Source organism: Lonchura striata, chromosome 1A, assembly GCF_050655825.1.
Source record: "Lonchura striata isolate lonStrDom1 chromosome 1A, ASM5065582v1, whole genome shotgun sequence".
Classification (NCBI taxonomy): Eukaryota; Metazoa; Chordata; class Aves; order Passeriformes; family Estrildidae; genus Lonchura; species Lonchura striata.
Genome location: NC_140741.1, coordinates 25,195,066 through 25,207,626, shown reverse-complemented (window position 1 = coordinate 25,207,626; position 12,561 = coordinate 25,195,066). Strand labels below are relative to the sequence as shown.

Below are 12,561 nucleotides of genomic sequence, written 5' to 3'. Positions count from 1 at the left end.
TCCCTTAATGTTTTTCATGAATTTGTCAAATAATTTGTGTTGGAAGGAACCCCAGGAAATCATCTAGTTCCACCTCTTGCTCATGGTACAACTTACATTAGGCCAGTCAGATCAGCTTTTTTGCTAATTAACTATTGAGTTAAGACAGTATTAGACTTTAAGAACATTTTTACAGCAAAATCCTTGGAAACACCTAAAACATATCTTACAAATGTTTTACTTTTCCTTGGTTGTATTTTATGAGCATCTTAATTTTCTCTCATTTCAAGCAGTACTTTCCTGAGTGTTCTGTTTGTAACAATGGAAATACATGCCTTTGCCTAATGACTTCTGTTAAGTTGCAGGCAGCTGGAACCACAGCTGCCTTTCTCTGCCAGTGTGGAGAAACAGGGGAGTAGGAGGAGAGACTCAGTGTGGAAAATGAAACTGAGAAGGGAGACAGGAGATATGGAACTTGTGTTCAGTATCATTGCAGTGTGTTAGGGTGCCTTTTCAAAACGTGTTTGGGAGAATCACACTCAACGGTGTTTGCTGGCATTGTGCAAAGAGCTTGTAAGATTAGAGATTTGGACATGCAGCACCACAGCTTGAAGAGGGTAACTCCAGCAGCAAGGGAAAGGGAAGTGCTGCCAGCTACGGGACACCTGGCCATTCTCTGAGAAGGTGGATTTTTGTTGTTGGTGAGGAATGAAGTTACCAACAATTTTAAGTGTCTATGAGCAGGCTGGCCTAATCTCTTAGTGTACTTAGGTTTTTCAGTACTGCTGCCTGTTTTATGAGCACTAAAACCTGGTTGTGCTTTAGAGGGCACTAAGCAAGATGTTGTACTGTTTCAGTTACTGGACACGGCAAACTTGCCAGTGTTCATGGGTAAGAAACTGCGTCCACAGAAGCTTAAAAGGGAAATCAAGGAACTTTGCTTGTCTTGTGTACCATTGAAGTGATGTTTGTCAGTGAAATAGGTTCAGAATTTGATCAACTAAGCTGAAGGGAAATGATTACCTGTATATACATAGCATTCTGTGAAGCTTTTTAGTAAAGCAAACATAACAGAAATAACTGCTGGTCTTGGAGCAACGTGACACCTAAAGGGAAGGTTTAACTGGTATTGTATGTATGATTCATGGCAGGAGCAAAAGCAGGGAAGCTAAGGTTGTAGTTCTGGGAAGCTTTCTGATATATATGGATTCTTAAAGTAGTGTTCTGTTTGTTTAAACAAAAAAGAAAAACTGTTTATTTCCTCTGTTGGGGATGCTGCACGTATTCCCTTCTCTCAGGGGCCAGGAGACATGAAATATTGATGCAATGAGAGATACTCTGTAGCATTTTTGAGAGAGTACTGTGGGGTAGGTCCTTTCATTCCTTTTATGTCTGATGTGAGTTCTAAAATTCTGTTCTTCAGCCAGCCAAGCTGAGTTCCCTTAGGAAATGGAAACTTCATCAAGTACTGGTGGTCATTCTGTTAAATACTCTTAATTCAGAAGATAAAAAGGGGAGCTGGATCTTTGTGTAAGAAGGTCAAAAGGAAAAGGCAAAGTTAGGCTGCTTCAAAAAGCAGAAATAATCCCTCACACCCCTTTCTATTGTGTCAGGCTGCCTTTCTCGCTCCAGGGAGTGACAGTCTTACAGCAAGGCTTTGAGTAGCTTTGCAGCCTTACAGTATATGTAGATATGTATGTAAATGAAAATCTAAGATTTGCAGAAGGCAATAAATCTTGTGTCCATTTGCCTTGCAGAGTTTCTTATCCACAGTTGGTGAGTGGGCGAGTGTATTTGTTACTGGCAGAATCTATAATATACAATTGTTTTAAAGAAAGTGATATCATAATCCAACTTTCTAGAATGTTTCCCATTCTAGTTTTAAAAGAAATGCACTTAGTTTTAAAAGTTTTGAAAGAAATGCACTTAGTTTGAGCTGGAGATTTTGCCAAGATTGTTTTCCCTGTCTGGGAGTTGGCATGGTTATAGGTGTTATTAGATGTTCATTTTACTGATGGTACAATACCCTGGTCTTTCAGTCACTGAAATTATTTATCTTGATCCTTTATGTGAAAAATGCCTTTCTGTCTTGTCTTATCTTAGCAGTTCATGATGTAACCTTTTTTATTCAGATCAAAGACAACTTCTTGGAGCTTTTATTTTTAGATATTTTTATATGTATATTTATTATTATTTTCATATTCAGTGTCAAATTAATTTTGGGAATGTGCAGTGATCCTTGTTTTCAGGATGAGCTGTTATTCTTCCCTCCTACCTTACACCTCCAGTAGTATGTATGACTTGTGAGTAAGCTTCCATTTCTGCCCTCTCATCTTTGAAGCTGGCAACCTTGTATTTTCTTTGTCCTATGCATATGTACATAGCTGCAGTGTGCCTGTGCTGTAGAAGCTGTTTACCACAACTTCTTTCAGGGGAAATTATTTATAAAGATGGTATGTAATGCCAAGGAATTGTCTCATAAACCAGAATCTCCTGTCTCATATACCTATCAAGTATGATTGTCTGCAGATAATCAGACAGTCACATATTGCAATTCTTTTTCATTAACGTGAAGATTTTGTGTTTATTCCTTGCTGCAGGAGAGCATCCAAGTATTTGAATTGCTAAAACTTAACTCTGTCCTGTCCAGACAGAAATGGTTAGGAATTATTTGAATATGTTGTTTTACCGTGCCATAGGTGTCAAAAGCAAGGGACATTTGATCTTTTGGTCTTTGATATCTTGGTGAATTTTATAATTTAGTCATATGAGTAGACACAGTGGTCAGAAAGTAGATTGGCTCATTCTGAGCTACTCCTAGGAAAGGAGAATTTAATCTGTAGTTCTGCCTAGTTTAGGATTTGAGAGTTGCCTAGGAAAATGGTGTTATGTACCTTGGAATACTTATGTCCCTTCATAAATAGTCTTACATTGTGGTCTTGGCTACTCTGAGGTGTTACTATTCCTTATCCTACTGTAAAAAGGAGGTTTTAGATTAATTGTGTTTTGGTCTAACAGTTCACTTGAGTTTACTGTACAGTTTGTACAGGCAGTATTGATATGGAGGTTTGTTACAGAATTTTCTTTTGATAGTGGTTTATTCCACATGAATATGACTATTAATTCTTTGTCAGTGAGTCCAAGTTAGCCCGTGCTGACCTTTTCCCTTCTTTTCCTCACAAAAGCATGCCTTCATTATAGAAGGGCTGGTGACTGCTGGGGAGAGGAGAGGAGCTTGGTCTTTTTCTGATAATACTTTGAAAGTCTGAATTCAGTGGAACAGGAGGAGCAGGAAGAAATATAAATTTCCTTGGCCACAGATGAATTCTTGAAGAAGAGCAACTCTTGTGCATAGGAATTGAGGGATGCACCCTTAATAATGAGTCCCTTCTGGAGATGTATGTAAATGCCATGTTTTTAGTAGACTGTTAATAGGAGAATGGTACTAGGACTGTTAAAATTTTGGGGGAATTTTCAGCCTACATTTTATGTATTACTCAAAAGCTTTAATGTGCGGGTTGTGAGGCACTGGAACAGGCTGCCCAGAGAAGCAGTGGATGCTCCATCCCTGGAAGTGTTCAAGGCCAGGTTGGATGGGGCTCTGAGCAACCTGGTGTAGTGGAAGGTGTCCGTGCTCATGGCAGGGGAGTGGAACTAGATGTCATCTTCAAGGTCCCTTCCAACCCATACTCTCTTATGATTCTGTGATCTACAGCAGGTATATCTTAACAGAAGCTCCAAAACTGGTTTAAATGGGGAGGATCCTTTTGGAAGAATGGTGACATATGACTCCTTAAATAAGTAGTCAGATTCAAATGTGCCTTCCTGTCCAAAAAATTTTTTTTCAAGTCTAAGGTTCTTTGCCCTGAAGCCCTGCCTTCCATACATGGGAGATCGGTGTTTAAACTGAGGAGATTCCTTTGCTTTTCTCACTGATTCCTTAAGCCATGACCTGACAGCGCTGGATAGCGAGTGCCTGAACACTAGCTCCTTTCTTAAGGGGAGATGCTAAAGCAGCAGTGACAGCTAAGTCAGCAAGTGCACTCAATGCTCCAGGTATGACCTTTCATGCCTAGGCTAATGCTGTCTGAACTAGAGTAGTGCTCAGACTAATGTTGTCTTAGGTTCTTGCTGAAACATCTTCGCTGAAGATACAGGCCCCTGACAGTAGACGTACTCCCAGCAGCTTTCAGAAGAAATTTAATTCCTGATTTATGTCTTTGCATTTGAAAATCCCTCCCCTTCAATCTTAAAAGGTCAGTGCTTCATCAATGAGGTTTCTCTAAACTATTGAGTTTAATTTAAAAAAGGTAAATCACTAAAACAGACATTCTTTAAGACAATGAAGGAGGATAATGAATAATCAAATAAGCAGCTGTCATTCTGCTAGTTGAAAATAAGGTATACTTGAAAGGTGTTCCTTATCCTTTTATTACCATAGAGGAGGAAAAAAATCAAAGTTGTTGGAAGAGAAATTTGATTAAGTCCATGTTCTTGCCCTCTGCTCCAGTAATTGGCATTGCATATAAGTCTCGAAGCCATAGGTATATTTGAGAGAAATGCAGCGTTCATTTGTCACCTAGACTCCATTTTGTGAGGCTTGAAATCTCTCTGAGAAAAAAGATTCAACTGGAGGTGTCACTGTGGTGCTATGCCTTTAATTATGTGCATATCCTCAAAATCTCATGTAAATATTATATATCTAGAAAAAACTGAAGTATGTGCAGTCTTTCACATCCAAGTCAACATGTGAAGATATAAGTTGACTCTTCTGACTTCATATGGAAGTTGCTGGGCAGAGCCAGGGAATCTGAAACCCATATAAGTAATTGCATGTGTGAAGTTATGCAAAACTATGGCAGATAAAAGCCACAGTTAGGAGGTGTGATCACAGCTTCTGTGAATAAGCACACCCCAGATTTAGTGAGTGTAGGAACAAGCAGAGGGTGGTCTGCAAGTTTCATCAGCAATGGCAGTGACTAGTCCAGGGCACTTGAGTCTTGTGTCCTTGGCCACTGAAACCTGAATGTGCATGTACCCAGTGCATGTCAGATGTGTTCTACAGGCATGTTGCATCTGTTTGCAACAGATGGTTCAGGACTGTTGCAACCCACAGGGAGCTTTATGGTGCATTTTCTTTCTTCTGGAAGGACAAGCCTTGCTGGTATATTCTAGCTGTGCACAGTGTCTGATTGTTACTTATATGACCAGGGTACCTCCAAGTGGATGAGGGAAAGGCTGTGGATGTATTCTGCTTGGACTTTGATATAATCTCCCACAGCATTCTGGAGAAGCTGGCAGTCAATATCTTGGGCAGATATGCTCTTCCCTGGGTTAAAAAATGGACGGCCAGGCCTAGAGAGTGGCAGTGGATGATGTCAGAACCACTTGGCTTCCGGACACTTATGGTGTTCCCCAGAGCTCAATATTGAGTCCAGTCCTGTTTAATACCTTTATCAGTGATCTGGATGAGGGGATCAAGTGTGTCCTCACCAAATTCACAGATGACACTAAGTTGGGCTGGAGTGTTGATGTGCTGGGGATGGGAAGGCTCTGCTGAGGGATCTGGACAGGCTGGATCCATGAGCCAAGGCCCAATAGTATGAGATTCCGTAAGGCCAAGTTCTGGGTCCTGTACTCTAAGCAATCTGCTCTACTTGAAGGTGTCTCTGCCCACAGCGGGGAGGCTGGAACAAGATGATTTTCAACGTCCCCTTCCAATCCAAACCATTGTATGATCACAATAACCCCAGGCAGTGCTACAAGTTGGAGGAAGAGTGGTTGGAAAGCAGTCCAGATAGAAAAGGACCTGGAGGTGCTGGTCAACAGCAGCTGAACACGAGTCAGGTGTACTCAGGTGGCCAAGAAGGCCAATGGCATCCTGGCCTATATCAGCTGTAGTGTGCCCAAGAGAGCCAGGGCAGTGATTTTCCCCACTGTGCTAAGCAATGGTGAGGCCACACCTCCAATTCTGTGTTCAGTTCTGGACCCCTCACTGCAAGGAAGACTTTGAGGGGATGGAGCGTGTCCAGAGAAGGGCAGTGGAGCTGGGGAAGGGTTTGGAGAGTGAGTCATATGAGATGTAGCTGAGGGACCTGGGGATGTTTAGTCTAGAGAAGAGCAGGCTCAGGGGTGACCTTACTGCTTTACAGCTGCCTGAAAGGCTATATCCAGGCAAAGATCAGCCTCTTCTCCCAGGCAACTGGTGACAAGAGGAAATGGGACTCAAACTGCACCAGGGAAGATTCAGTTTGGAAATCAGAAAGAATTTCTTCACTGAAAGGTTGTCAAGCATTGGAGCAGGCGGCCCAGGGAAGTAGTGTAGTCACCACCTCTGGAAGTGTTCAAGAAACAACTGAATGTGGCACTTAGCATGGTGATGTCTTGTCAGAGCTTGGACTTGATGATATTAAAGGTCTTTTCCAACTTTAATGATTCTGTGATTCTCTGATGTGAATTTTGCTCTAATTCCATGAGTTATAATTCTATGTCCTAAAGCAGTGAGCAGTAAAGGACAGGCAATCCTTGAGCCAAGGCTTCTGTAAAAATTTTATGCGTGAAGTAAAGGATTGCACACTGGAAAACAGAGCTGTATTATTAAACATGCGATTTTTTAAGAAGCTAGTTTAACTTGATTAAATCTTTTCTGTGGTGCTCTCTTTTTCCAGTTGAATTGGTTCAAACCAAGTAGAGCTTGTGATTCTGAACAAGCATGTTCACACAGTCCCTAAATGTAGTCTAGTTAATCTGCTCAAATTCCACATGTGTAGTTAACATGAATTGATTGATTTTTCTCAATGTCCCCAGGTAGACAAACCAGTCTCACTGACTTTTATCTGTTTACTGCTATCACTGATTCATGAAAGCCTGTCTGACTTCTACTGAGGAAAGTCAGTGTTTCTTCTGTGCTCTGTACCAGCTTTTGTCCACAGAAGTTAACCGAGTAAAAATGAGTTACCCTTTATCTTCTTACAGCTGTCAGTTTTATCTTTAATGTGATGCTCAGCTGGATACCAAATTTGCTCCCATGCTCACTGACCTTTCCTCATCAGCTTACCAGGATAAAAATGTGTGGTGAAGGGCTAAATGGAAGATGCAAAGTAAAAATAACTCCAAAGTAAATGTACCTGTTGAGTAACAATCTCCTTAATGATTTTTATCTGAGTGCAGGCTCATGCTTTAAAAATAAATAGCATGAATATGGGAGAATCTTTGGAGCATAAAAAGAAACAAAATCATGTTTGTATTGAAGGAAGTATGATTTGCAGCCCACTCAATACCTGATTGCTCTGGGACTGAAGACCTCCCATATGGAAGCAGGGGGTAAGAACAGCCCAGGCTATTTTTGCAAATGCTGCATTGTATTTTTTACTAAATTAGGCTTCTTCTATTCCAAATATGGGATTTTTCTTCTATGGTAGTTCTGGACTTCATGCTTCATTCTGGTCTTCCTTAAGTCATCTTGGCAATTATGTTCTTAAACTGACAATTGGTTTCATTTTTAAATAAAAATGTAGAGAATATTATTTCTTTCCATACAATGAGGTCAGAACAGAAATTTAGAATCAGAATTGCGTAAAATTGTAAAATGTGTAACCATTTATACTGAGTTTTCTAAAACAACAGTGATGAGATGCTGAAAGCCAGAACTTTGCAGCAATGAATGTTGATTGTATAGAATTGACAAGAGAACCATGAACAGCGGCAGAAACATGTAATTGACACTGTCCTTACTGGGCTTCATTTATAATGTCTTTTCAGTAGTATAAAATTTCTCCACTCATTTTAGTTCATATTGTGTCTTTTCACCATTCATTTGACTGTGTTGCTGTTCCCTAATGGTTTTATCAGGAATGGAACTTAATGTGGCATACAATGTCTTGATGTTTGTTTCTTTTATTTGCACGTGATAATCAGCAACTATCTCAGCAGAGATCTGGGAATAGTTTCTTAGATGCAGCTGCAGAGGAAGTAAAAAAATAAATGTATTTGCGTGTGTCCTATGTAAACGGGCTTTTTAAAAAAATCATTTCTCAGCATCTGTTACAACGTATGAGAATTATTTTATCTTAGAAGCAGATTTCTCAAGTCTGGAAAATTTTTCCTGCTGCCACTTTTTTACATCTGTTATTTGTGCCATTTAAAAGGCACTATTTTAACCAGTGCTTGCTATATTAATTGTGAAAGGGAAAACTTCATCAGTGACCACTGTAACAAGCAGTGTTATCAAATAAAGACACCTGAGAAAGTTCCCAGTACTTCAGATTTGGAGCAAAATGAATTGGACTTGCTGTAATTGAAGTACTGTGCGTGCTTTAATTGTCATCTTGGTTAGATTAGTGGTGGAAATTTAATAATTTTCGGTAGTTAAGAAAATAAATGCTTGTAGTACAGTGGTTTTCTGAGGCTGATGCTGTTTTCTGGGCTATTTCATGGTATGAATTCTAGGTAACGTTAGTAGAGGGTGCTACAGGAAGGCAAGTGATTCATTGATAGAAATCCTGTCCTCCATATACTGCTAATTGAACTTAAGAGTCTCAGTGCCTTACATTCTTCTAAGGACTGCATTCCCTTCATATAGTAGTATTGAAATTGGTTTGCTGTGGAGTTTTTCTCATGTATAGATGTTGATATCTGGCTTTAGTAAGAATTGGAATGTCCTTTGAAAGGCTAGAATTGCTGTTGAAAACATAACAGAATACATCAAGTTTTAGGTCTTCTAAAAATAAGTACAATGTTGAATCAGAAACAGTAATATATATAATATATAATATAAAATCATGGTGATCTCATGTGGGCTTGTGGACACTCTTTAGTAGAGTTTCTCTGATCCTTTTTGTTGAGGTAAAGTCTCTCTAAACAAAATCCCATTTAAGCAGTGCTGTGCTGTGTGCCTATCACCTTATTTTTAGACTTGGCTTTCCTGAAAATAGAAAGGGAAAGAGGGAGTGAGCAAAAAAAAAAAACCCCTTGAAATAGTAGTAGCACAGATTATTTCTCAGCTTCCCCAATTATAAGCAGTTTGTGGACAGGTGGTCACTGTTGTCTGTCTAACACAGATGAAGCTTATCAATCAAAACCAGTTGTGATTATATGTTGTCAACTTTTTCTCTCAGTTCTACTCTAAATGTTATTTAGATTGTTGCAGTCACAGATTGTTTTGGATCATTAAGGCCATGGTAAATGCTTAATTTTACTACCAGTCTTCTAACACATTTTGAAACCTGCAGGTGATAACAGTCAGAAATCCCGACCAAAAATCTGTGCACTGCACCTCTGCAACTGTGTAGTGAAAACAGTTCTTCCTAGAAAAGTTAGTGACCTAACAAAAAGCAAAGTTGGACATAGGGTTAGGGGTAAGTTAGCATTGTCTCACGATGTAGATGGAAAATTCAAACAACTGTAATATGACCAAATTGTTTAGGTCTTGATCCAGAGTTATGGGTAGAACTCTTACCTCTTGAGTCACAGCCCGTTGGTTTTTTCTAGAAAACCACAATTGTTTTTGATCTTAATCTGTCAGTTAAGAAAGTTAAAGAGGAGTTTCTATGCCACTGAACATTGCAATGAAGTGTAATTGTAAACACTATAGAAGATCAAAGCAGAGGAGGAAGTGCTATTTTACAGCTCTTTTATTTGAATTCATTGCTTGATCATCATAAGAATTGCTATACTTTAGTGCTCAAATCTGTGCTTTTTCACTTACCTGGTCAAGGAGGCATTTCTGTAGTCATTGTTGTCCTGTATAAGTACCAGGTCAAACTGGCATGGTTTAAACCTTCTAGCATTATATTTGAAATTAATTTCATCTTTTTTGTTAGTAATCCCTCCTGATTGATTATGCATTTCTGTCTGTTTTAAAGCCATGTACTAACTTGTCTGTATAAATACTTCCCATTAGAAATTGCTTTAAAAGTTCTGTATTATGTTTGTTGCCATAGCAATACTCAGTTAAAGATTCATAGAATGGGTTTTTATTTTCTTCCTGCCACAGGGGAATTCAAAAAGTAGATTCTAAATGTATTTCATATACAGGGACTTAGGTAGTACTGTGTGCAGGGGAGATTGCTCTGGGAAAGGGAAGGGAAAAGTTGTCCAGAGTTTAAATCTATTTCTGGAGTGCTGATGGTATCTGCAGTGGAAAGGCTTATGGGTCTATTTGGGTTTCAGGGGATCTTGTCTTAAAGCTGTAACTGATATGGAAAAAAAGCACCTACAGAAGAAATCAGTGTTCTTTTCCTATTCTTGTCTTCCCACGTGAAATATGATGTGCTTGTATTTTTTTCTTTTGAAGTTCAAGAATTTGAAATGGTGCCATTCTTCTGTGGATTGCAAATGTAGGCTGGGCAAAACCTAGGCTCCAAAACTGTCATTAATTCTAAATATCTCATCAGTTGTCTTCAAAAATTAGTACCCTGTCAATATTAAAGTTTTTATTGGAACATTAGCAATGGCAACCTTAGTAAACAGCTGAAACTCCACACAATGCTGAATTTTGAACAACTTTGATTAAGTATAATCTGAATTCTCTTCCCAGTTTCAAGACTAGTAAGAGGCCTTGGGAGAATTTTCCTTGAATGACTTCACACTCTTGCTGACTTTCTCTAGACTTGGTTGGTCAAAGAACTCTGTACAAAAACAAAGTCTAGATTAACTGTATGTAATATTTTGTTACTGAATACTCGATTTAACAAGTGTGGTAGTTTACAATGAGATCTCAGTATTTTTATTTCTTCTGTGGAGGATACCACCTCTTAAAGTCTGAAAGAGCTGTTTGAATTTCATGTGGTGTCAAGAGCAGTTGTTGTTTCTACATGCCCAAAGAGCTGTAGGAGTGTAAAAAAAAGTGGAGACAGTGTTGGAGTTAAGGAGAAAAAGCAAAACCAATATTTTGCCTGTATCTGTTGATTACAGAAATGAGAAATAATGTAATATCTATGTGTTTTTTTTTTTTTTAATTGGAAAATGTAAAGTTTTAACAAACAGTACTGTAATTCACACTGGCCTTGCTCCTGTTCAAGCAGTTTATCTTTTTTCCTTAATTTAATTGAAAAAACCCCTCAACTTCCCATTGTTCTAGGAAATTCCTAGAGATTTGTAATGCTCAAGATTTTGTAATGTTGCATTTATTCAAAGGGTTATTGGGGGTTGGGGGAAATTATTCAATGCTCCACTTCATGGAAGTTCCCCAGCTGCTATGAGAATCCATGTGCAAACTGAGAAATGAGATCAATCCTTGCAGCACACTCATGTAATTTTTAAAATCAGAAGGTTGCTAAAAAAAACCCATAGCATTTTAAAATAGATTTTTCTTATTTACATCTGGGTTTTTGAGCTGTTATGGTTCAATTCTTCAAGCTCTTAAAGCTCTTTTAATTTGGAAGAAGAAAAACAAATATCAGGCAACTTGTAGTAATTGCAAGAGCTGCAACACTGAGATAACAAAATATTCAGAATGCAGTTCCTCTTCACTAAGGCCCTAACTTTGCAAGTACATGAACCATGCATTCACTTTAGTAAAGCAAGCAATCCTGTAGAGACTGGAAAATTCTTGATGTTAAAGTTAAGCATCTGAAAAGATGTTGCCAGCATCAAAGCTGTAGCTATCTTAGTTTCAAGGGCTTTTGGGTGTTTCTTTAAGATACTGACAATTTAGTGTCTTCTCAACTCATGGAAGACCTATTGTCATTTAAAAAGTATGTGAGGTCAAATATTTGGCTTGTTTGTAGAAAGTCCAGGAGAAGTGTTAAACAATAATCTTATTACAGAATGTGTAAATCTAGAGTAAGAAATGTGAATGGGAGATGTTGCAAACTGCAGACAACTCCAGATACTGATTTCTTCTCTTTCACCAGTGACAGGACCCCATAGTACAGCACAAAGTCAGATCAGGGGAGATTCTGGAAAAGTTGTTAGGAAAAGGTCCTTCCAATATTTGGGTCATGGAATGGTTTCCCCAGGGAAGTGGTCATAGCAGCAAGCCAGACAGAGTTCTAGAGGCATTTGAATAAGGCTCTTGGGCACGTGATGTGACTCTTGGGGCTGTCCTGGGCTGAGCCAGAAGTTGGACTTGGTGATCCTTATGGATCCCTTCTAGCTCAAGGTGTTCTGTGACTTAGTTTTCTTGAGCTTGGAGATGAGCCAGTGTAAAACACAGAAAATTTGCAGGTGGGATCTCCACACTCAGGCTATGTTCTTCCTGGTTCATGTATAACTAGAAATTATTTTCAGATTCCTAAATTCATCAGTTGAAACCAAAGCTCTAATCCTACTGTAAACTGCATGGGTGATTCCACATTAGAAGAAGGGAATTCCATGTACCTGTCTCTCCCCGCCATGAGTTCAACAAGAATCTGCTTTGCTACAAAATAATATGCCTCACCACCTAAGAATGCAAACATAATGTTTCCTTCAAGTCTACAGAAATAATGATGAGCAGAGGAGTCAAATGCTTCCTTTTACAGTTCCAGAATTGCATATCATAAACCTGTTTTCCCTCCAAAAAGCAATTGAGATTCAAACCCATGGAAATAAGTACTGGGTCTTTAATGACTTCATCTTTTAAGATTTTATTTTATCCTG

The 12,561-nt window shown here is 38.9% G+C and overlaps 1 protein-coding gene across 2 annotated transcripts in view; it reads left to right on the top strand.

Moving 5' to 3' along the window:
• LARGE1 (LARGE xylosyl- and glucuronyltransferase 1) overlaps positions 1–12,561 on the top strand; it is a 282,931-nt gene that overhangs the window by 25,945 nt on the left and 244,425 nt on the right. The window lies entirely within an intron of this gene.